The sequence below is a fragment of the Myotis daubentonii genome, chromosome 6 (genome assembly GCF_963259705.1).
Source record: "Myotis daubentonii chromosome 6, mMyoDau2.1, whole genome shotgun sequence".
Classification (NCBI taxonomy): domain Eukaryota; kingdom Metazoa; phylum Chordata; class Mammalia; order Chiroptera; family Vespertilionidae; genus Myotis; species Myotis daubentonii.
Window position 1 is genome coordinate 70841810 of NC_081845.1, and position 26886 is coordinate 70868695.

Genomic DNA, 26886 nt, shown 5'->3' on the forward strand with positions numbered 1-26886 from the left:
CTACCCACTTCTGCATAATAATGAAAGGCAGGGAGAGTGTATAAACAACAAATAGTTAAAACTAGCTCACATTGTCTCTCATATGGCCAATGATGCTTGTCAGTCCCAGGTGATGTATAGATGCCATAAGTAGGGCAATATGGATTTTACAGCCACTTAATTTATTGCCTTTGGTTGTTACAAAATCAACAGCAGAAATAGATGTCCTCCTAGTTTCATACTCCCTCGTGGAAGGGCTCTTTAAACCTTTGAGATGTAATCAAATCATTTCCCTATGTTCTTATCTTGTTCCAGAACATTATTTTTATTCTAAAACCTACCTTGGCATTTCGCTGGGGTGAATAAACTACATGTTTTATTTTGATTTTTACCCAACTTTACTTATAGTTTATATTATTCGTTTGGGCATGGTTCTTAGATTCTCTTGTTATGGTGTTACCATGAGGTGAAGCCCTGATTTCAGGGCCACATGGGTTAGTGCCTGAGTGATTCAGCTTCACAGCAAAGTTAAGGTCAATTAGTTTGGCCTCAAACAAGTTTCACCCTTGCAAGTTGTGATGGTGATTCTGCCTTTTTGCCTGTCCTTCCATAGAATGTTTTGAGCTGTATCTTTTTTAATTTACTCAAATGTAGTAACTCAGTACATTATCATTTGTAACTAAGGGTGATTATCTTTTACTGTTGATGCAACAGAGCTTCTCTCTATCAAAGCATTGATTTGGCATTTAAAATGATTTTTTATATACCATTTTATAGAACTTACTAGTCTAATCTATTAGGCATTTCTTTGTGACACCTTCTTGCTTTTTATGCTTAAAAGTTATTTCATACTAGTAGTCCGGTGCACAAAATCCATGCACATTAAAAGGTAATTAATTGCCCCAACCGGTTTGGCTCACTGGATAGAGCATTGGCCTGCAGACTCAAGGGCTCCAGGTTCGATTCTGGTCAAGGGCATGTACCTTGGTTGCGGGCACATCCCCAGTGGGGAGTGTGCAGAAGGCAGCTGATCAATGTTTCTCTCTCATCAATGTTTCTAACTCTCTATCCCTCTCCCTTCCTCTCTGTAAAAAATCAATGAAATATATTTTTTTAAAAAGGGAATTAATTAGCAGAGATATTTTAATATTGCTATTTGTCCTTTCTCTATAATAGAAGTGTGAGAGATGAAAGGAAATTAGTAAAATGTATATAAAAATAATATATAAATTTATTAATAAATAAACAGTAACAAAAGGATATAACAACAGAGGCATGATATAAAAATGACAAAAACATGATATGAAAACAACAAAAACATGATATAAAAACAAAACTGATGCAAACAATGACTGATAAAGTGATTAAATTTATTCTAATATCTCCCTGTACACCACATTAAGAGAGAAAACACTTTCAGAGTGCTTGACTAATTTCCCTTGTGATGAAGTATTTAAAACTTTAACTGTAACATCACATGCTCTTCAAACTCGAGAGAAAGCAACTTATAACTGACCATGTGCAAAAACAGGTTCAGGTAGGAATATGCCTACTCTGTCTAGAGTTTGTCCTTGTGATTTATTAATAGTCATCACAAATGCTGGCATCGCGGGAAACCGTAGTCAAATCAATTTAAATGGGAGGCCAGTGTCAGATGGGGACAAATTAATTCTTGGAATCAGAACAGCCTCTCCCTCTGCAGATCCTATTAATACTTCAGCTTCGATAATGTTAGGTCATAATCTTTTGATAATAAATCTGGTACCATTACAAAGACCCCATTTACTATTGAGATTTCTCAATAACATGATGATTGCACCCACTTTCAATTTTAATTTATGACATGGCATTCCTGAAAGAGTAATACTATTAGAAATTAAATGGGGAAATTTTCCTTTGTTTCTTTGTTATGGGGTGGGGCCACAACATTAGTAACAAAGAAACAGAATTAAAACTTTATTGTGGGGAGCCACTACAGTGTTTTGGACAGGTTCAAGCCTTGGACTGATGAGAGGGCACAGTCCTCTCATTGCCATGTGCAAGTCCCAGGTTGAAGGGCAGGGCCCTCCCAGCACAATTATAGCCAACAGCTGGAGTTGTAAGCTTGAACCTATGGTCCAAACATCTGGCCCCATGTGCCTGAGTGATGTGGGCTTGATAGAGTTCAGGTGCATGTAGTTGAGTAGGATTGAAACCCAGGAGAATGTTTGTAAACATCTTGGTCATGCCCTTACTTTGCCTTGCAGCATCTGCTATAAAATAAAGGCATGGCTGTGGGCGTGGTCACTGTCTCTCAGAGAAGCAGCGTCCCACAGAGACCTGGCTTTCATTCTCTTGTCTGTCTTTTCTAAGCCTTTCAGCCGCCCCACTCAAGTTCACCCCGTGCTGGTGCGGCACACTTTAGAAAGATCTGCCTCCATTCTCCCAGGGAGGGTTCCTGCCTCAAACTCCGCCCTTATAGGAAACAGCTCCAGGGAACAGCTTAGGGGGAAGGGGGGGGGGGTTGCAGCTGTTGCCAAGACAACCCCTGTAGGATTGACTTCCTTCCCTAGGTCGCAGCTGTTCCTCTGTATGTGATGAACACCACCCATAGTTTTTATGGAAGTAGAAGATTATAAAAGCAGGAACCTGTCTCCAGGTCTATTCTATTCTATTTTGTCCCTTTTGGTTTACACTGGCTTTCAATTTTAGATTTAACTTTAGTGTGTGATACAATGTAAGACTCTAATATAACCTTTATAAAGAATATGTGAAAAACATTGTTGAGTAACAAATTTTCCACTGTTTTATGACATGTTTTTACACATATTGTTAGGAAGCACAGACATTGAACCCCATTTCTGACCTCCTTCCTTCCATATATTTTATCTTTTCAATTTTTTCCTTCCTTTTCTATAAATTTTCCTTGCTATGCTTACCATTCCACTTTCTTATTTTGATATTCTAATACAGTAAGTGCTTTTTAGTTTGTTTTGTTCTTAATATGAATCTCATTGCACTAGAATGAGTCTAGAGTTTAGATTCAAGAGTTTAGAAAATTTAGTATTTGCAGTTATCATTTCCACATCCTTCATCATCCACTCAAAACTTTATACAATGTTAAACTACCTAATAACCTACCAGTGAATTTTTTTTTTTATCATCTCCAAGGCCATATGAACTGGTTTCTGGATATCATGATTTCTTTTTTCTTGGCTTTCTTCCATTAGCAGCCATAAAAATTGTTTCTGGGGATTGGTTTCTTTTTAAATCTTTGACATGTAAGTACATCCTTACCATCAACCCTGATTGAGTACTTCCAGTTTGGGAAACATTTCGCTCCTAATAGTAATGGAAGTGCTATATTGCTAAGTTAAATGTTATTATTTGTTCAATCATTTAACACATTTGTAACTTTCTAAATGTGTTTAGAATTTTCTCCTATACACAGATATTGGAAGTTTTATAATGGCATATGTTAGTGTAGATTTTTTTTTTTACTTTATTGTACTTGTCTATAAGAAAGTCAAAAGAGGTTAAATATTTTAAAATATCTGAAAATTTTTAGGACACAGGAGAAATATAAATTAATAAAATTTGTCTTAAGGAAAAAAATAATTTGAGTGAAATATCAAAATGAAGGACAATAAAACAGTTTAAAGCATTATATCCAAAAAGCATAAGTCAATTGAATTTCACATGAGTGATTTCAAGTGTAGGAGCAACCACATCCCATACATATAACTTGATTTAGACCATATGAAATATAGAAGTATCCTAGTTTATATTCTGAAGCTATCTACTTTGGAAACCAAACTATGAATAGGACAAAAGCAAAAGCAATTATAGCTGTAGAATTTTAAATAATCAAATTCAATTGCACATTAAAAAATGAATCATGATGAATAAAATTAATTCAAAGATAGAATGATGGTTTAATATTTTTAATGCAGCAATTGGACTCTGTTTAAATAATGCTAAATCAAGTCCATGACACTGACACTTATGTTAATAAATATTTATTCAATATTTAATACATATGTGTCAGGCACTGTTCTAAGTGTTTTATATATAGACTCATTTAATTCTAAATCATGAGATAGAAACTACCATTATCAAATTTTACAAATGAGTAATCACAATGACAAGAATCCACAGTAAAAAATCATTTGGAAATGCTAATGAGGAATGCAAAGATGCTATTTCAGCCTAATAAAGTTACTCTATGTTAAAACAAATATGTAAAGTTTAACAATGAAATACTAAAAAATTCAATTTCAGTCATGAAATATATACATTAATATTACTGATAAATAATAGGAGTCTATAATTGTTATACAATGTAACACTTTTACAAGATATACATTAAAAAGTATAATTATTGCCCCAACCAGTTTTGCTCAGTGGATAGAGTGTCAGCCTGCGGACTCAAGGGTCCCAGGTTCTATTCCGGTCAAGGGCATGTACCTTGGTTGCGGGCAAATCCCCAGTAGAGTGTGTGCAGGAGGCAGCTGATCGATATTTCTCTCTCATTGATGTTTCTAACTCTCTATCCTTCTCCCTTCCTCTCTGTAAAAAGAAAAAAAAAAAAAGATACATTTAAAAAAATAAAAATCATCATTCTCCCCTTTAAAGAAAATAAAATAAAAGGTATAATTATTAAAAGTTTAGAAGTGATACTTTTTTCTATAAAAATGTGTTACTGGTTTTTCAGAAAATATGTTTTCCTGCCTGGCCAGCAGTGGCTGGCCTATGAACCACTCATGGTTCATTACAGGTCAGGGCATATACCCAGGTTGCAGGCCTCAGCGGGGTCGTGTAGGAGGCAGCAGATCAATGATTCTCTATCTCTGTTTCCCTCTCCTTCCTCTATTAAATCAATAAAAATATATTTAAAAAAATAAAGAAAATGTGTTTTCCTGGTAAATATCACTTATTGTAATTAGCATCTAATTTAACTCCCATCCAAGCCCAACCAGTAATTTGTCCTGTCTCTGTTTTTTCTAATTGAATTTATTAGTTTATTACATATTTTTGTGGGCCCTGCCCTGGTCATTATGAGTAACAACACACATATATTTTAAAATGTGACTCTTGCAAACCCTTCTATTCATTAATGGCTATGTTCATTTTTAATGTTTATTTAGTCTTCTACAGAATTTCCTTTTTAAAATTCTTGCCTTGTATCCATTATTTAACTTGATTTTGCTTAAAGTTATTACTATTTTATTATATGAATACTAGAGGCCCAGTGCATGAAATTCGTGCACAGGTAGGGTCCCTAGGTCTGGCTGTCAATCAGGGACGATCTGTGGGGTGACCGGGGGGCGATTGGGGCCCCATTCACACCTGCCTTGGCCTGGCACCACCCGCTCACCTGCTCTACCATCCGGCTGCTTTCTCACTCTCGTCGGTACCCATTGGGGCCGGCAGCACCTCCACTGCCAGCTCTGCATTGCTGACGCCCGCCCTGTTCTGTGCTGCCCCCTGGTGGTCATTGCACATCTCACTCCCGGTTGGTTGAACTCCCGTCCATGGGGACAATTTGCATATTAGCCTTTTATTATATAAGATATACCTGATTATAAAGTTAACAACTTCCTATAAGTTTGCATATGTACTATCCCCATTTTAATTGTATTCTAAAGGTTACTTAAATTTCCATTTTGATCCACTGGTTAGTTACAAATGTATTTTTAATTGAAATTAGTTGTTGGCTTTAAAATTTACTTTTTCAACATCATTGCAATAATTATCAGAGAATGTCACCTGTGCAATTTGCTACTTACCTTATCTTTAGCTTAATGTATTATATTTGCTATCATCTTTAATACCCACAGGTCACAAGACAAAGAATTAAAACTCCATTTTAGATTAAAGTTAAGTGAATTGCCCATAATTATGCAGTTAAGGATTTTTCAAACTCGGCACCATTGATATTTTGAGCCAGATAGTTCTTCGTTGTGAGGGATGTCCTATGCATTACAGAATTTTTAGCAGCATCCCTGGTCTATTTCCCCAGTTGTAATAACCAAAAAGGATTCCAGATATTGCCAATGTTCCCTAAGGGGGACATAATCACTTCCACTTGAGTATTATTTATCTAGTTAGTGCCTTTTTCCAACAAATGCTTTTTTTCTTATGTTGTGCTTCTTAATTATTTCAAATATTTCCTCCTGTCTTAATATAATTAGTTGTGCTTCTCAACTTATGGAAGAAAAAAAATTATTCATATACTCACAACTATATCATCTACCAAAACTTTTGGTAGTATCAATAAATGTAGATATAATTAGATCTGGAAGAAAAACAAATAAGAAAGCATTATATCTAGGGTTTTCTGTTCACAATATAAGAAACTAAGTGGCCTTTCAATACTTTTGAATCATTTCCGGCTTTCATGCTAAACTATGTCTCCATTATTTTCATATTCTACCTCAATTTGTTCTATAGCTTCCTCCTGTCTTAGCTCTTGTCTTGGTACTAAATTTGGACTCTGGTTCAAGCTGCAAAATAATATCTAGTAGTGTTTTCCTGATTGGTACATTTTTATTATTTCTTAGCTAAGATTTATTTTTGTCTTTCTAGGCATTATCTTCTCTAATAAATATCTCACAAGTTGCATTTTAGCTACTAGTGTCCACTTTATCTATGCCCCATCTCTTGGGATCTAGTCAGGAGCAAGGAATACTTTCCTAATTTGTATAGAACACTATTGTGAAGTAAGCAGTACAGGAATAGGATTAAGTGGCCAGGATCTGGGTCTTTCTCTTTCCAGATTGAAGTATAAATGTTGTACACATTCACCCAATGAGATCCCTGTGTAGAAAAGATAAGAGGATGGGAGGAATCTGGGAAAAAATAAGTATGTGTAAGAATAAGGTAATGCTGGCTCTTAATGGTAACTAATACATGATAAATTTAGCTTAAATATATACATTTCTTTTACAAAGTGAATTAGAAATCAAGGGATCTATGTTCTAGCCTTGGTCCTTCTATTGATTGTAAGTCATTTAATCTAGTATATGGAATTTACAGTTTGGGGTACTGGTAGAAATATAATGCTAATTTCTCATAAAAAGGGAGACACCAGAAAACTATTTTTTTAAGGGAGTGACATAATACCATCTAGAACTTAGAAAGATAAAATGTTGATGATGACAATTGGAATGGAGGAACTGAAAACTGGGAAAAATATTAAAAGTTTGATGTGTTCTAGTAAAGAGGATAGTAGTAGTACTAAGTATAGGAGGGTAAGGAATAGGTTTGAGAAATATTTCAGATACTCTGAAAGAATTTGACTGATTAGGATGAAATAAAAATATTTATATATCTTATTGAATAAATGGAATTAGGTTGGAAAATATATATGATAGTTTGTGTTACATAAGTTCATATAGACCCGTGGTCAGCAAACTGCGGCTTGCGAGCCACATGCGGCTCTTTGGCCCTTTTAGTGTGGCTCTTCCTAAGCCTTAGGAGTACCCTAATTAAGTTAATAACAGTGTACCTACCTACATAGTTTAAGTTTGAAAAATTTGGCTCCCAAAAGAAATTTCAGTCGTTGTACTGTTGATATTTGGCTCTGTTGACTAATGAGTTTGCCGACCACTGGATAGACCATCCTTATGTAGGTAACTAAATGACAACTGAACATATAGGTTTAATTTAATGAGAGCAATATGGATTGGAAACACTAGTTTCAAATAACTGCCATGTTGTTATAAATGACATTTATTTGGAGGCAATGCCATTTAGTAAGAAATTGTATAAAAGTAAAAAGAAGAAAACAGATCCTAGAGCCTAGTCAGCGGTTCTCAACCTGTGGGTCACGAACAATGAAATTACGTCCTGCATATCAGATACTTACATTACAATTCATAACTGTAGCAAAATTACAGTTATGAAGTAGCAACGAAAATAATTTTATGGTTGGGGGTCACCACAACATGAGCAACTGTATTAAAGGGTCGCGGCATTAGGAAGGTTGAGAACCACTGGAGCAGTATTTAACACATTGCGTACCGCATAGAAATCCCTAAGACATATGCCAGGGACCACACGTTTTTGGGCAAACTGCACGTTATTTAAATCATCATAACTACAGATTATAATGCACTTTAGGTGTTGATTTTCAATAATTATAACATTTCTATTTACAAAAACAATTAAACAATTAAAGTTCTTAGTACTTTTTTAACGTATGGTATTGCGTAAAACATTTTCCTCTATGAAGAGGGACCAAACAAAATTTACATAAGTATGTAGATTCGCTCCTTTTTCCATGGCGGCACAACCTCTGCAGGCTCTCATAGGACATTTTTTCTTTCCACTCACTGGAATACACTTAGGTTCATGCTGCTTCATATCACCTGACAACCTTTTGGGTAGATCTTTACGAGGTGCTCTCCTTGCACCCCCAGAGGAAGGGCTGGACAGATTTGTCTCTGGTTCCGGAGAGCCTTCATTATTGTCATCCGTTATCCAGTCTCTCGCCACCGATAGCAGAAACTGTTTATACTTCATTTTTGCTTGTGGATTGAGGACCTTGTACACTCTAAATGAATTGGCAGTGAGAGGACCCTGTCCTTTCATTAGTCCGAGGCTTGAACCTGGCCAAAACACTGTAACTGCACCCCACAGTGGACAAGACAGTGTGTTGACATCTAAGGTCTATAACAGATGGTGCGTGAAACATGAGAAAACTTCTGAGTGGTACGCAATGTGTTAAGAAGTAGGTCATTAAACTTGAAACAGGGAGAGAAAAGAACACATAGTAAAATATTGGAGTGGAATGTCATTCATGGAAGCTAGCAGAGCATTGAACTTTAAGGAAAGATTGTTCTATTGTATCAAATCTAAAAATTAAGTCATAATTTAGAGGAGAATCTTGACTTTTGTAATTATTATATTTGCTTATTTTATTAGAGCAATTTAAATGAACTGCAGATAAAAGTTGTCATAGATTGAGAAGTAAATGGAAAATTAAAAAATGAAAGCAACAAGTACAAATTACTTTAATGCTAAAGAGAAGCAGCATATAGGGTAATAATTAGGGGAATCAAGGCATTTTCTTTAGAAGGGAAAGACTTACATATATGAGACATTAGTGAATATGGGAAGATCAGTGGCCTAACTTTAGAAAACAGTTATAGCATAGTCTCCTGTGAGCCACAGGGACTAAGATCAGGATGGGCAAAAGGAAAAGGTCTATTGGAGTAAAAAAGGTTGATAATGATTGTTTAAATGAAAGTATGAAGATATTGGGTATATTTCTCCTGTCAGGAAATAAATGATTTTCAAATTTATTTAAATGTTATACACAATTAATTGCAAGTCATTAAGACATCTATATATTTATATAAAAAAGCCTAAGCGACCATCCAACCATTCGACCGTCTGACTGCAAATTATGGTGCGCAATGACCACCAGGGGGCAGATGCTCCGACTGGTAATTATGACACACACTGACCACCAAGGGGCATACACTCAATGCAGGAGCTGCTGAGCTGCGGTGAGTTGGCAGCTGTGGTTCTCAGGTGATGCACCGGGAATCAGAGAAAAGGGAGCCTGATTCTGGGGTGCATCACCCGAAGACCGCCCTCTCACAATCCGGGACCCCTTAGGGGATGTCAGAGAGCTGGTTTTGGCCTGATCCCCACAGGCCAGGCCAAGGGACCCCACTGGTGCATGAATCCATGCACCTGGCCTCTAGTTTAAATATAATATGAATGTGCTTTTAGAATAATAATAATTTTGAAACATCCAAAAAGCTAAGAAGAAGAATATTGATAGTGACTGGGGTTATTTCTTTGAGTCTAAATTTTATATAAATTCTGGAACATAAAGTGCAGTCTGAAGGGGAAAAAAAAGTTCTTCTTTGAGCTAAGTAAATCTAAATTTGATTTAGACTATAATAGCTTGAAATCCAATTTTGAATAAATCCCTTACTCAAGGCACTTACTATAATTTAATTATGTTTTGCTTTTACCATCTCTGCCTTAATCTTTAATTTTTTCTCAAGTTATTATTCCTTAACCAATAAAAGCCCATTTTACTATTTTATTTAAAGCATACTTATGAATTTCTAATTAATTATATGAAAACCTCAAGTGCAGTACTTTAGAAATGCCAGGAAATTATTAAAATGGACAAAGTTCTAGAAAAAAATATATATTGTATAATTTATGAAAACTTTATGTTCACATTATATTATTATAGATGTAGCATGTTTAACACTCTCGGCTCTGTATATATACAAAGGCAAAAATGTTTATGTGTATTTTTTTCAGACTCAAAGAGACCTAGAAATAGATACAGATTGTAAAAATAAATACGGTATATATTCACCTCCTTAGTTCTTTTTGTCAAATATTCCAGTTTTTCTCTTTTTCAGGCACATGATATGATTGTACTTCTGTTTGTGTAAATCGGCATTTATATTTTTGTCTAATGAATTGGGCTGCAAATGATATGTGTCCCCTTGGGGGGAAATACTAAATACTAGTGTGAAACTTTGCAGAGCTCACATTTTTTGCTGTTGTAGTTACTCATGATACTCCAGCCTGGGTCCAGAGTGAGGACAACGATGAAGTACAACTCTGGGGGACTTTTAATGGATTTCTCTCACAAGAAAGAAATAAGCCTTTTTTGAATCTAAGCCTCCTGAAGTTTGGAGATTATTTGTTCAAACAGCATAATTTAACCTACCATGACCAATTCACTATCGTCCCTTTGAAAACTTATTAATTGGCCAATTAATGGTGTTGACAAATGAAGTAATATCCAGTTAATGACTTCCTCATTTAGGCCTTTGTGTGATTTTTATGGGAATGAAAACTAAGAAGTTCTCCCTTATTAATGATAGTATATTTCACCAGAATAGAGGGGGTTTTTTTTGTTTGTTTTACAAATATATATATATATTTATATATTTACTACTAAATGTAATTTAATTTTGAATTTTAATAAGATAGAACTTTATTAACTTTAGGAAGCCTAATTATGTTATTTATTTGGAAAAGCATTATTTTTTTAATTCTCTAATTGACTCTTATTAAAATTAAAATCTGTCTCCCTGTCCTGAGTAAAGAGGTATTTTTCTTGCCTGGATGTGCACAGTTGTCTGGTAGCGGTTTGTTTAAACAGGAGAAATCTCTGCTCCTACTAGAAAATGTCTAGAGCAGTTTCTCTCAAAACATGAAGGGAGTATAGAGTTCTTAATATGCACCACAGACTAATTAAATTCTATTTCTCAAAGTATAGATAGGATTCTAATGCAAAATAAATGAACCAGTGTAAAGTATTTTATTGAACTCATTCATTAATTAGAAAAACTGGAAAATGTTGGGACTAGTTCATAGACCATTTGAACGTGATATATTTATAGGCAGCTTAATAACTGCATTTAAAGATAACATTGCCAGATTAGGTACAAATCTGGTCACTTTCCCACAAAAATATAAATTATAAGTCTTAAAATTATTTGCTTCCACTGAACAAAAATTATTTGTATCTCTACTGTTTTAGAAATCTACCTCCCAACTAAGTCTGTAATTTTTAATTATTAGTCTTGACTGATGCAAATAATTTTAGCTCACTCTATGGTGGGGTCGGTGACCCACTCTTACATTGCAGCGATCTTACCATTCAGCTTTCCATGGTCATCTGTCATCTTTAGCTGCTTATGTCTGTATGTATGAGCTAGAGGGCTTTTAATACTTACTGTCCATTAGGCAGATTAGAAATTCGGAGGAATTACACTCTTTGCCTCCTCAGTATCTCCCCAATCCAAGATGCAGCCCATAAAAACTGATGGGAGTTGGGTGTCAGTACCTTTATTTCTTTATCCCATCATGTCACATAATTCTGAAGTATGTTTTTCATGGTTGACCAGAGTTTGACTTAAGAATGCAAACTTTATTTCCTCCAAACAACTTACTCATCTTTAGGAGTTTTTTACATCTCCCCCAAAATTACTTCCACTGACACACTTTGCTCAGGATCTATTTTGGAAGATCCCAACTGAGGCACTCCAAGGCTGGAAAGATTTTCAGAATTTAGCATATCTTTCATGAAGCAGTCAAACCTATAGGGGTAGTTGACTAAATCCCATGGTGACTCCGAATTAAACCTGTTTTTTCCAGAATAACTGTCTCTCTACTGATTCTCAAAAAAAAAAAAAAAAAAAAAAGCTGTAAGGAGGCCTTTCTCCCCACTAACCACCCAACAAACGAGGTCTTATCTCTCATTAGATACCTTTGTAGAACATGGTAGCAGTTATTTTTTGTGTCTGATTCTTTATTTTCTCTCCTCATTTGACTGCAATTTCTATAAGTATTGTGTTTGTTTTGCTCATCATTGTATGGAACCTAATACAGTGTCTCATATGTAATAGATAATAGACAATAGATAAATATTACTTGAATATTATTTAGTAAATAAAGGAGCAGAAATAGGACCAAACATAAAAGTGGTGGTTTCAACTTGTCAAGGAGATAAATAAAAGCATAGGCAACTTCTTATCAAATGTATTTCCTAACAAAGTAAAAATAAAATACTGTTAATACTGTTAATTTATACAGTTGTGTCAACATTCATAGAATAGTTAAACAATGTTTGTGCCTAATTTTACCTTTCATCATCTACTTTTATTTCCATATATACATTTACTATACTAATTATGAGTGAATTTATCATATATGTATATATATGTCAACTGATAGAGACTTATAAAAAGCCAGTTAATTTTTTTTTTTTTTTAGCTTTAGCTGTAAAAAACAGAACAGCTATTTTACAGGGTACTGTGAAATGATAAATTTTTATTTCTAGATGTCTAGCACCTCTGTGAAAGGATGTCTTCTTGATTTCAATTGCATCATCTAGATATTTTCAGAGTATCTAGTCCCTAATTATTTCTCTCTGTTACATGATTTAATTTTATGTAGAGACTGTAGTTATTTGTGGATTGCCTACCTTACTTGAAGTAAAATGAATTACACAAGAAGCAAAGGAGTTTATACCTCAATGTATCTATGTTCTGATCATTTGGAACTAAAGGGGTAAGGTTATTATTTCTAATAATTGATCATTTATAGCTTGTTGTCCTATGTGAATAGTAAAATTATGAAAGATGTGAGGTATATGCGTTGTCTCACAAGTTACATAGTCTCATCTATTAGCCCACATTATGTTTGATAGAATTTTATCTATGAAGATTTTCTTTATTGACTAGAGGCCCAGTGCACAAATTTGTGAACGGGGGGGGGGGAGGGTGTCCCTCAGCCTGGCCTGCTCCCTCTCTCGATCTAGGACCCCTTGGGGGATGTAGCAGTGCACCAAGTGGCAGGCGGCCAGGGAGGAGCCCAAGCCGGGGCGGGGTGGGGTGCCATGCCGCTGACGCTGACGCTCATCCCGGCTTGCTACGCCTGCCACTGCTGCTTAACAGAGCTGCTGTGAAGTCAGGAGAGGCTCCCGCCACCGCAGCTGCACTCATCAGCCGTGAGCCCCGGCTTCTGGCTGAGTGACGCTTCCCCTATGGGAGCACACTGACCACCAGGGGGAAGTTCTTGCATTGAGCATCTGCCCCCTGGTAGTCAGTGCGCATCATAGCGACTGGTCATTCTGGTCATTCCAGTCATTTGGCATAAACCTTGCTTAGGCTTTTATATTTATATATATGTTAGTTTAGCATTTTTTCCTGATTTTTACTAATTTAAAGAACCATATATTTATATTGCCTTCATGACATATTCACAATGAAAAGCTAAAATGATAGATCTTAATAAAATTGAAATTCACAATATCATGTACTAGATATTTTAAATAAAATATTATTAGTAAATTTAGATATTTTGGGGCACCACAGATTAATGCCCTTGTGATATTTTTTATAGTGAGCAGAAAAAGATTCAAGTGTATACTTTTAAATGCCAGAGTAAAATCAATTTTAAAAAATACCAGAGTAAAATCAATTATCTATTTTAATGTGTTTGAGTAGGCTCATTTCTCATAGGTATTAATGTAACAGAACGGCAGTTGGTGAAAAAAAAATTCCTGCAGTTTTAAAGTTGCTTGAATTTTATAGCTGCCCTTGCTTACATTTTTTTTTTTTTTTTGAGGGGGTGGGGGTGGGTAATTGAAGAAAAGGCTGCAGGTCAGCATTGATTAAATGAATGATAAGGTCTTTGATGGATTGATTTTTTTTTTCACATTTTTAATTTAGAAAGTAAAAGTTTCTATCCCACTTAAGCTGAAATTATGGCTGACATATTAGAGGTCTGATTCCAGTGCAAGTTAAAGAGAATAAAGTTGCTGCTCAAATGTCAAGACTTCTTGTGGCCCAAGATGATTAAAACTAAACTGTTTGCTATATGAATCCCAAGGTGCAGCTATATCTCAGCTTTGGTGACATTTAGCCAGTGACTTTTCATAGCTGGTTAATAATGTATAGCTGTCCCTATATAAATTTGCAGTGACAGAAGTAGCCATTTGGAGTGGAGCAGTTAATGAGATTTATTCTTGACAGAAAATGCAGATTTGAAAAGTATTTCTAAAAAATAAAGATTAATGTCAAAAGAAGCCATGCATTTAACAGACAAAAGCATCAAAACCATTCTTTGGGTGTTTTAACCAAGATCACAGAACTATGTGCGGTGATACATGTTCTATTTTTAATAAACATTCTATACAGCCCAACCCCCAGCCTTCTCTGCAGCTATTTTCCACTTAGCCTGCATAAATCACAAGGCTTCATCTTACAAATCATGTCCTTGGGGGAATTTTCTAACCTTTGACTTGGCTGGTTCCACATAACTCATGTAAGTTTTCCATCAGAGGACTACTCATATATTTTTACAATCACTTGTCTGGTGCTTGTCTTTTTCGCTAGGTTCCACTAGCATGATCTGTAGCAATTTTTTTCCTTTCACTGAATCCTCAAGTGATTACTGAATCATTGAGTCATCATTAGCAGTTATGAATATTCTTTGCAAAAGTGAGTTATCATTAGTTTTTAGGCAATGAAGTTTTATAAGAAACTTTCAGTTTATATTTTGACTATTCAATATTAATCTCCCATTAATTATTTTCTCCACTAGAAACAGAATAGTGCTGTATTTAGTCATGTCTGTATCTAACATTATAAAAACCTGATATAGAAATAATGCATAAACTATGAAATGTCACAAGGTAGATGTGAGGAGACTAAGTACACAAAAGGAATATAAGAAAGGAAATGAGTTTACAAGTTAGTTATTCATTTTTATTGAACAGCTATAGAATAGAAATAACTAAATTTTTGGTGATTTGAAATCATTAATTTTTATAATTACTGAATTTATGTAGCCATGACAGTAATAGAAATGTTTTTTTTTTAACTTCAATAATTGAATGCAAACAATATAAAACAAAAGGCTGGAGTCTACAAAATTTTCATGTTAATAGGTCAAATGTGATCTAATACTAACAATTTAATTTGGAGGACCCACCTATATAAATTCCTGATAGTCATTGCAATTTTGTCCCAGTTTCATCAACATGAGCATTTAGGATGAGTATTGGCTTCTGGCTGCCATAACTAATGATTACATACTGGGTGACTTAACAGAAATTTATTGTCTCACACTTTTGGAGGCTAGAGGTCCAAAGTAAGGTCTTGGCAGATTTGGTTCCTGCTGAGACTGTGAGGGGAAGTTCTATACCTCTCCATAACTTTTGATAGCTTCAGACATTTCTTGGCTTGTAGTTGCTGGTGTCCCTGTGTCTCCACATGATCTTTTCTCTGTGCATGTCTGTCTCTGAATCCATACTTTCCCTTTTTATCAGGCCACCAGTCATATTGGATTAGGGGCCCTAATGACCTCATCTTAACTTTAATATATCTGCCAAACACCTATTTTTAACTAGAGGCCTGGTGCACAGATTCGTGCACCAGTGGGGTCCCTCAGCCTGGCCTGTGCCCTCTTGCAATCCCTCAGGGGATGTTGGAGAGTCAGTTTCAGCCTGATCCCTGCAGGCCGGGCCGAGGGACCCCACCAGTGCATTAATCCATGCACTGGGCCTCTACTGTGCATGTAAGATCTTTGGTTAATCTCCTACCTTCCTACCTTCCCCCCTTCCCCCTTCCCTCTGAGATTCATCAGTCTGTTCCATGTTTCCATGCCTGTGGTTTCTGCTCCTCATTGAGCATCTGCCCCTTGACAGTTGAACAGTCAGCTGGCTGGCTGGTGGTCAGTGTGCCCCCTGTCATTCAGGCTTTTATGTACATAGATAAGTTTATATTCTGAGGTACTAGGGGTTAAGTCTTCAAATATCCCCTTTGAAGGACACAGTTTAACCCAAAGCAATATACAATATAGGATGGGGCAAAAATAGGTTTACAATTGTGAGTACTCAAAACACAGTTTAATTTTTTATTTTTTTTTATTTTTTTTAATTAAATCTTTTTTGTTCAGATTATTACATTTGTTCCTCTTTTTTCCCCCCCCATAACTCCCCTCCTCCCAGTTCCCGCCCCACCCTCCGCCCTCACTCCCCACCCACTGTCCTCATCCATAGGTGCACGATTTTTGTCCAGTCTCTTCCCACATCTCCCATACCCCTTTCCCCCCCAAGAATAGTCAGTCCATTCCCTTTCTATGTCCCTGATTCTATTATAATCAACAGTTCATTCTGTTCATCGGATTATTTATTCACTTGATTCTTAGATTCACTTGTTGATAGATGCATATTTGTTGTTCATAATTTGTATCTTTACCTTTTTCTTCCTCTTCCTCTTCTTAAAGGATACCTTTCAGCATTTCATATAATCCTGGTTTGGTGGTGATGAACTCCTTTAGTTTTTCCTTATCTGTGAAGCTCTTTATCTGACCTTCAATTCTGAATGATAGCTTTGCTGGATAAAGTAATCTTGGTTGTAGGTTCTTGGTATTCATCACTTTGAATATTTCTTGCCACTCCCTTCTGGCCTGCAAAGTTTCTGTTGAGAAATCAGCTGACAGTCGTATGGGTATTCCCTTGTAGGTAACTGAGTTTCTTTCTCTTGCTGTTTTTAAGATTCTCTCTTTATCTTTTGCTCTTGGCATTTTAATTATGATGTGTCTTGGTGTGGTCCTCTTTGGATTCCTTTTGTTTGGGGTTCTCCACGCTTCTTGGACCTGTAAGTCCATTTCTTTCACCAGGTGGGGGAAGTTTTCTGTCATTATTTCTTCAAATAGGTTTTCAATATCTTGCTCTCTCTCATCTTCTGGCACCCCTATAATTCTGATGTTGGTACGCTTGAAGCTGTCCCAGAGGCTCCTTACACTATCCTCGCATTTTTGGATTCTTTTTTCATTTTGCTTTTCCGGTTGGATGTTTTTTGCTTCCTCGCATTTCAAATCATTGACTTGATTCTTGCGCTCCTCTGGTCTGCTGTCGGGCGTCTGTATAATATTCGTTATTTCAGTCCGTGTATGCTTAATTTCTAGTTGGTTCCCCAATATAAGATCGAGGGTCTTATTAGTTTTCGTGTAGATCTCATTAAGTTTATCGGCAGCTTCTAAACAGTTCTTGAGAGACCTTAAAAGTGTGGTTCTGAACTCTATATCTTCCTTCGACAATTTTGTCCTGTTTCTTTGTCTCCGCATTTTGTTATGCTTCCTTGGTGCACCCCCTAGTGGTCTTTGTTCGCAGTCTTATAGTTAAATCTTGATTGTTGTAGCTAATTCCAGGGAGGGTTTGACCTCCGGGCCAAGTGGCTATGAGAATCAGCTGTGTCAGCAGTGAGAGAACTTCTGTCCTCTAGGGAGGCACTAATCCAGCCTTTGCCTGAGGTTATCCGGCAAATGCCTCTGTGCAGGGCTTGGGCGGGGCGGGTCGCACAGGATCAACAGGGTGGGCCGGAGAGAGCAGTCATGGCGGCTCTCAGTCCTGTCCCTAGGGGCTCTGCCTTTCCGAGTCCCAGCACCCGCTGCAAAGCTGGGAGAGAAAGCTGCACTCGCTCTGACTGAAGCCAGAGAGTCCCGCCTCTCCCGTTTGAGTCTGGGTCCCCAAAGACTCGCCCGGATCTGGAGCTCAGAGTCTGTGACTCCCTCCCGATTGAAAACAACAACTGCGCCCTCCGCCGCCAGCTCGCTCCGCGCACTCCGCACCCCAGAATCTGACTTCAGCACTGCGCCTCCTCTGAGTGTCCGCGTGCGTTTCTCTTTCCTCCTAGTTGTAGGACTTCCACTCAGCCAGCGTTCCTGTGGTTCTGCGTGATGTCACTTCCATTTTTTGGTTTCACTTTTGAAGTAGTTGTTCAAAGCAGCAAAGTCCGGCGTTAACCTATGCCGCCATCTTGGTTCCTTGAGAGGGCTGCTCAAAACACAGTTTAGTCTTGTATTATTATTTATTAACTAGAGGCCCAGTGCACGAATTTCGTGCACTCGAGGGGAGGCGACGGTCCCTCAGCCCAGATTACAAAAGGGTGCAGGCCAGGCCAAGGTTCCCCACTGGTGCATGATTGGGGCTGGTGAGGGACCATGGGAGGGATCCAGGGCATGTCTGGCTTATCTTCTCAGTCCTGATTGGCCAGACCCCAGCAGCAAGCTAAACTACTGGTCGGAGCATCTGCCCCCTGGTGGTCAGTGCATGTCACGGCGAATGGTTGAGCGGCCTTAGCATATCATTAGCATATTATGCTTTGATTGTTTGAATAGCCGGCTGGAAGACCAGACACTTAGCATATTAGGCTTTTATTATATAGGACTAGAGGCCCGGTGCACAGATTCATGCATTGGTGGGGTATGTGGCCTGTGGGGATTGACCCGCTATGGGAGCGCACTGACCACCAGGGGGCACTCCTGTGTTGAGCTTCTGCCCCCTGGTGGTCAGTGCGCATCATAGCGACTGGTTGACTGGTCATTCTGGTTGTTCCACTGTTCAGTCACTGGGCTCTGATATATATAGATTATTGTATTATTTTCTATACAAACAACTATAAATCTATTTTGTCCCACTCTGTATAAAAATATATAAATATATGTAAAAATACACAGAGAGAATTTCGTGCACACCTCTGACATAGACTGTATATAGGTTTTGCATACATGACTTACTGTATACTGTATCATATTTTGTTTACCTGGTCTTTATTGTTAGTCACAGAGGTGGTTTCCAGTTACTTGCTATCAAAAATAATACCAGGACTATAGTTATATCTGGGCCTGAGTCCTCTTTCAAGTTCACTAGTTGTTAGAAGAATTCATTTCCTTGTGAATGTAAGTCCCATTTTCCTGCCAGCCTTAGCTCCTAGATGCCACCCTTAGGTTCTTGCCATGTGGTGTCTCCATTTTGCCACTCAGTGTGAGCATCTCATCCTCTCCTTTGACTAGCCATGGAAAACTCTTTGCTTTTAAAAGAGCTCCCTGGATTGGGTAAGGCTCACTCCAGACAATCTGCCTGCTGCCATATAATTTAACATGATCACAGAGCGATAGTTCATCCTGGTCACAGGTTTCACCCACACCCAAGGAGAGCAGATTATACATGATTTTGGGTCATCTGCCTACTAGAAATATTATCATTAGCTCATCTTTGACATTTTGATAACTTTCTTAGAATAAATTCCTGACAGGAAAGTTGCTTACTCAGAATGAATGCAAATGTATGTATGTTTTTTAAACATACTGCTAAAGTCTAATTTTCACCCTTACCAGTACACTTGGAATACCTGTATATCAGTGCATCCCATGTAGCAGAAATGTCTCAACATGCAAAACAAAACACACACACACACACACCACAAACATACACACACAAAATTATAAATTTCTTTATAAGTTTAAAATGTTTTATATTAAAAGCATTCTTAGACTTCTTAATTCTCTCTGTCTGAAAACAAGTGTCTTTTCATCATTTTTAAGACACAATATAACATCATCAAAATCTTTTTGAATATTTTTAATAAATTTTAACTTCAAAAATATATCCATACTCATGGCACTTTGTAATCAGTAAATCATCCTTTTTTTTTCTACTATTTTTGTTTGTTTGTTTGTTTGTTTGTTTGGTGTGTTTTTTGTAATCAAAACTTTATTCCAAGGATTCTCACAAAACATTACAAATGACAGCATTAAAAAAATTTTAAAAAATGCACCACGCTTAAGTCTCAAACAAATTTTCTGTACATACTCCTGTCAAAGGAATTTATTTCCTGTACATCTTGAAAACTGGTCTTCTATTTCCTTTCATTTGACCTAGATCGGCTCTGAGACCTAGAGAAGGATCGAGACAGCTTATCATTTCTCTCCCGAGATAGTGATCTCTCCCTCCTCCTATCTCTGGAAAGGGACCAGGTCCGGCTACGGGAGAAGCTTCTCCGTCTTGGAGATCTGCAGCGAGGTGGAGGACTCCTTCACCCATAATCATCTCGAGGGCGACGAACCCCCCAAGAGGGAGGCTGGCCTCGATTTCGACTTCTCCTTTCACCATTGGACAGTTCCACTCTTACTCGGCAGCCACACAGGGCTCTCCCGTCTAGCTCTCGGACAGATAGCAAAGCCGGGAGGGTTTCTAACAACCCACACACTCCTGAGTGGCCCGTAATAGCCAAAAGTCCGTTCCAACTCAGTCTTGTCACCGTTGTTCCCAAGATTTCCCACCTAAACCTTACAATCCAGTGGACAGGAATCACGATGCATTTCGAGGTCCGGAGTGAGAAACGCGGCGGCTGAAGTCCACACCCTCCGCCCGGCTCCCCGGCGTCCACGAAATGGCGTGTTTTTTTTTCTACTATTTTTATCCCCAAAATATTCTCACCATCTAGGACAATTTTTCAATATTACTATTTCAGTTATTTTAACTATAGCACTCAGATAATATATTTTTGTGTTGGTTAAAGAATAACAAGAAGTTTCTTCTAGGATTTAAACACATGGAGAGAGGAATTTAACTTCATCTCAGAGATAGAAATTTAATTTATTCATCTAAACATTGTGCCTTTTTCAGTTTATATAAATAACTATAATCATAACAATAATAAAAGAACACTAAAAAAAGTTACTGGCATTTAAAAAGTATCCTAATTCTTATAAATTCTAATAAGTTTAGTTTTACAATTTTTTGTTATTACATTACAATTTAAATTAATCCTCAAAATAGAATTATTTTAGTTCTAATATAATCCTGACATTTTAAATGACAAACTCTTCAATTGTGAAACATGTCAGTTATCAAGGTCGCATGGCTGGTAATTACCAGAGAGCTCACTCATCTCTGTGTATCATCATCTCATGTCAAGAATTCCAAAGCTTTCGTTCTTAATACTGCATACCCTCAGTCTCACACACTGCTCTTTTTTTGTTTCTGTTACATTTATAAATGTTCTTCTGTAGAGCTCCCATGGAGTCAATTTCAGATCCATGATTACATATAGGACTGACATTCCCAGAAAGAATCCAATATTATAATTTGTATAAAATAGTTCTATTTTGAGTTGTTTAAATACGTCATTGAAATTTTAAATGTTTTATTTGTTTATTCAAACATATTACTTCTCTGGTGTCTGGTTTTTGATGTTTCACTGCTTATATAATGATGTGTTCATTAAAATCTCTTCATCATTCAGCCTGGGCTTTAACTCTGAGGTAGACCTAAAACTTTCTATTAGATGGGCAGCAAAGAGGAATGGTAAATAGTATTTGTTCCCTGAAGAAATTCAGCTATCTCATAAAGGCTTAGTTGATGCAAAATAATAATGGTCTGATGAATAGAGTTCTAAATGATTATTTCTAGTTATTTGCTCACTAAATGTGATTAGGGATTTAAAAAAGCAAAAAAAAAAAAAAAAAAAAAAAGCTTTACATGGCAAGAATTACCAATAATGGAGTTGGCATGCTGATGCTGCATTCTCCAGGCTCATAGAGAGATTTCTCCCATCTTATAAATATGCATTCTTTTGATTCAGAGCTACTTAGCACCTGTAAAAGACTGTCTTAAGTTTAAGAATATGATATGAGCTATAATTAGCAATTGCAAGGAAGGAGATCGCAGACCACCATATTAACCGCATTGAAATATATATTTAGATCAGTTGTGGTAGGCTAAAATCAGGAATCGGTTTGCAAATTATAGTATTTCCATAAATACATGATTTTCCTGCTCATTATGTTTTTATAATGACATGATATTCTAACACTTGTTTGGATATTAATATATTTGAAATAGTCAATGATAAGTGTACATGTTGAGGCTATATTAGCTTTGTAATAATTCCAATGAATATACTATGTCTTCAGAAAGTATGCATCCCTAAAAGGTGTTTGGACTCCTACAACTAAACTACCTCTATTAAAAGCATACCTAGAATTGTTATAACTCATAAAACTGCGAAGTTCATTTTGAAGCTCATTTTAGGCATATCTGGATACAGGGATAACTCGGTTCAGAAATTATTTCCCTACCTTTTGACTCTAATCCCTGTATATGTTGGCTTTATTCAAAATTTCTGAGTTTTGGTCCTATAGCCATTTATCTAAGATAAGACACTAAATGTGTGTGGTGATTACAAAGAACAGGAGGAAAAATTCAAATGCTATTTTTTGTTTTGTCTTCTTCATGAAGCATAATAGCACCAAGTTTTTCTAAGCTTTGCATGAATTTAAATCTTTAGTGTAGGGGCTTTCCATATAATGCCAAAACCATGAAGAGGCTTTTTTATTTATGGCATGTTCATTTCATATCATAAACTTGGATTCCACCTTCAAGATTTATATAGTAAAATATAAGAAAAGTATTTGTGTAGTGCTAATAATGAAACATAATTTTTAAAAGCCCCAATATTTACCAAGAAAGGGAATTATATTTACATACTAGAGGCCTGGTGCATGAAATTCATGCACTCAGGTGGGGGGTCCCTCAGCCCCGCCTGCGCCCTCTTGCAGTCCGGGAGCCCTAGGGGGATGTCTGACTGCTGGCTTAGGCCCACTCCCCAGAGACAGGGGAGGCTCTCTTCACCACCTTCTGGCTGAGTGGTGCTCCCCCTGTGGGAGTGCACTGACCACCAGGGGGCAGCTCCTGAATTGAGCGTCTGCCCCCTGGTGGTCAGTGAGTGTCAGCGCAATCTGTCATTCTGCTGTTCGGTCAATTAGCATATTAATTAGCCTTTTATTATATAGGATAATATTAGTGCTTGAAAATGGAAACCTCTGTGAATGTTCTGAAAATGCTTTTGGTTACTTTCTAAGACCTGCCTTAAAGTTTGTTGAGATGTTTTAATGTCCTGCTTTATTTTAAAACTCATGTCTTTTCTTTGCTTTCATGTGTCTATATTCCTACTACTTGTCTTCTGGTTGTTATCCAATAGACTTCTTTTGGTTTACAGATAAGAGGGGGTGTTTTAAATTGTGTCTCCCCAAAATTCATATGTTAAAGTTCTAACTCTCAGAAGATGACTATATTTGCAAATAGGGAATTTAAAGAATTACTTAAGGTAAAATGAGGTCAAAAGTGGGACCTAATTCAATGACTGATGTGTATATATGAGTACATAAGCAGAGGAAAGATCATATAAAGACAAGCACAAAAAGGCAGACTTCTACAAGCCAATGAGGGAAGCCCTCAGAAGAAACCAACCCTGCAGACACCTTGATACAGGTCATGTGGCTTCCAGAATTGTGAGAAAGTAAATTTCTGTTTTTTAAGCCACCCAGCTTATGTAATTTTGTTATGTCAATCCTAGCAAACTAATGTAGAGAAAAAGGAAGTAAACAAGAAAAAATTCCTGAAGCAACAAGTCACTATGAAAAATATAAAGTCATTAAGGGCAAAATTAGTGGATTGAATATGTTGGTAATAAGGTGACATTAAAGTGACATTTATTTTGTTGTTGTTGCTAGGAACACCCTGCATCATATTCTTCACACCCTTACAAATTCCTGAGGAAAAGATATATTTGGGAAAAACTGCCTGAAAATGAGCACACTTCGTTCTTTCAAGGCTATGGCTTCAACTCTCCCAATACAGAATATTTGATGAGACATGGTGTCAGGGAGGCTATGGCTCAAAGTGAAGACAGTCTGAAAAGTATACAGACTGAATGGCTAGGAATCTCCCAAAATATGAAAGAAATGTGAATATTAAAAATTCAAAAAATATTAAAAATGGTGAAGGTTTGCCTGAGCCCCAACAGGAACTTTTATTGTTGAGGTAGAATAACCAGCTGCATGACATTTAACAGATCTTAATAAGTATAATTAAGAGAGTATTCATATATTGATTTTAATAAGCATTGAATTTGCTCACTTATATATTTAATTATAAACACAGTTCACATTCTATTGCACATATAATAGAGAATCTAGTTATAGCTTCTTTAGGGAAGCAACATATAGAGCTATCTATAACATTTCAAAAGGAAGCAAAGTTGATTAAAACGTATTCCCGCATGCATATGCACATTCAAGTTTGAAAAGCACACAGGTCATGTTCTGACCATAGTGTACCTATATTAGAAATCGAAAGTGAAAATCTTTTATAACATAGTTATTTCACAGATATGAATTTCAAAGAGTTCATAACATATTTCTCACTATCCATACTATTTTGAATAAATGTGACTTTACTATGCAAATCAGTTTCTATAATTGGAGCTTCAGTTTGTTTTCCTCCACTCAGTTTTCTAATGACAAAATTGCAAATTAGAAAGAATGATCCTCAGGAAATGTACAGTTTAGTAAATAGGTAGAGATCAAAATAGTTAATCAGCATTTTAATAAGCCCAGTCAAAGTCATAGGTGTTCTCAAGAGAATTAAATGATCTGCATATAAATAATCCCAAAGGCATTTCTTCAAGTTCAGCTTATGCAGTGATTTATTAATTATGAGCTGATTTAGGCTGATGAGTGGCCAGTTTGTGTGTGTGTGTGTTTCACTTCTAGTATCTCATAGAGAATTTTAGAAGGCATATGTGTTTTATGTTGGAGAATTCCCCACCATGTTGACTATATTAGTAAAATCATTACTTACAATTAAAATTAATTTTTGAAATTTTTGATTCAGTGTTGAACTAGAATATACATTCAAACTTTAGCTTAAAATTAAACTCCAGAATGAGCAGAAATAGCAGTTATCTAAAAAGTATACTTTGTACATTCCCATGTCTCTTCTAAGCCTTGTGGCAAATGGGAAAAAGGGAATGCTTTGATTCATGCTTTCCATTTTAATATAGTCAGATATCTAAAAAGGAACTAGATAAGTAAAATAAATTTCAAAATACATGCTATATTGTTAATTAAGTATCAGAGAGCTTTTTTCTCCTTAAGTGTTTTTACTTAGGGCCAATTTTCCAAATCATGCAGCTATAGGATTTTTTTTATAAGAAATAAAAAAATTTACTTTTAATATTAATCCCATCTCAAACATATCATCTTATGTACTGTCTACTTATTGAAGAATCTAGAATCTGTCCCTTGACAGCTGGAAAAAAAAAAAAAGGCAGTATAAATACAGAGAAAATCAACTCAATAATTAAATTTAAAATCTTGGCAAAAATGCAGGATCTTACAAAATTGACAGAAAGTCTCTTGGAAAATTGCATCAATTGTACACCATGCTGATGGAGATTGGACAGAGTTACAGTGGTTAAAACTAAGAAAGAGAAAAACAATCAGCATGAATACATTAGAGGCCAGGATAATAATGTATAAAAGTTTTAGAGAGACATTTTGGAAATCTGAGGTAAGCTTAAATAATTTCGTTAAACTATCATTAGTCAAAGGAGAAGTAAAGATAAGATAATGTAGTTGGAGACATGTCAAAACCCATAATTTTAAATTGATTTTGTGAAACTTTAGGTGAACTTTGGAAATATATTTGTGTTAATGTTTTTAAAACTTAAAAACCAATCCTTTTCACCATTTAATATAAAATTCTGGTTGTCTTTTTAAGTTATTTTTTATGTATTTTAGAACCCTATAAAAGACTCCAGTATTACTCGGATAATTGATATTTATTCAAAAGAAAAAAAAAAGTTTGAAACTTTTCTCTGTGAAAGGAATCTTAATATTTCTGGCAACATATCTATATATGTCCACATACATAGAAAAATGTCCAAAAAAGAATAAAATATTTATTAAATATAATATTGGAAGGAGAGTAGGAGTGAAACCTGGTTATGGAAGAAACCAATTTTTTTCTTTTTTAAATTTAAATTCTTTATTGTTGAAAGTATTACATATGTCTCCTTTTGCCCCCATTGACCTTTCCCCGCCCATTCCTGCCCTCAAGCACATGCCCTCACCTCCCTACTGTCTTTGTCCATTGGTTATGCTTATATACATGCATACAAGTCCTTTGGTTGATCTCTTACCCCACCCCTCTTCTCACCCTCCCCTGCCTTCCCTCTGAAGTTTGACGGTCTGTTCGATGCTCCTCTGTCTCTGTATCTATTTTTGTTAATCAGTTTATGTTGTTCATTATATTCCACAAGTGAGTGAGATCATGAAGATATTTATATTTCTCCTACTGGCTTATTTCACTTAGCATAATGCTCTCCAGGTCCATCCATGCTGTTGTAAATGGTAAGAGTTCTTTCTTTTTTATAGCAGCACTAGAGGCTCGCTGCATGACATTTGTGCATTGGGTGGGGTCCCTCAGCCTGGCCTGCACCCTCTCACAGTCTGGGAGACCCTTGGGGGATATCCGACTGCCAGCTTAGGCCTTTTCTCTGGACATACCCCAAGGGGTCGTTAGCACTGCTTCAGAGGCGGGAGAGGCCCCCGCCACCACCACTGCACTCGCCAGCCATGAGCCCGGCTTCTTGCTGAGCAGCACTCCCCCTGTGGGAGTTCACTGACCACCAGGGGGCAGCTCCTGCATTGAGCATCTGCCCCTGGTGGTCAGTGCTCGTCATAGTGACCAATCGTTCTGCCATTCAGTCAATTTGCATATTAGCCTTTTATTTTATA

The 26886-nt window shown here is 36.5% G+C and overlaps 1 protein-coding gene and 1 pseudogene across 1 annotated transcript in view; one reads left to right on the forward strand and one right to left on the reverse strand.

The window, feature by feature from the left end:
• The window catches only part of EYS (eyes shut homolog), a 1266634-nt gene that overhangs the window by 576097 nt on the left and 663651 nt on the right, over positions 1–26886 (forward strand).
• On the reverse strand, positions 20019–20694 carry LOC132237179 (serine/arginine-rich splicing factor 3-like; annotated as a pseudogene).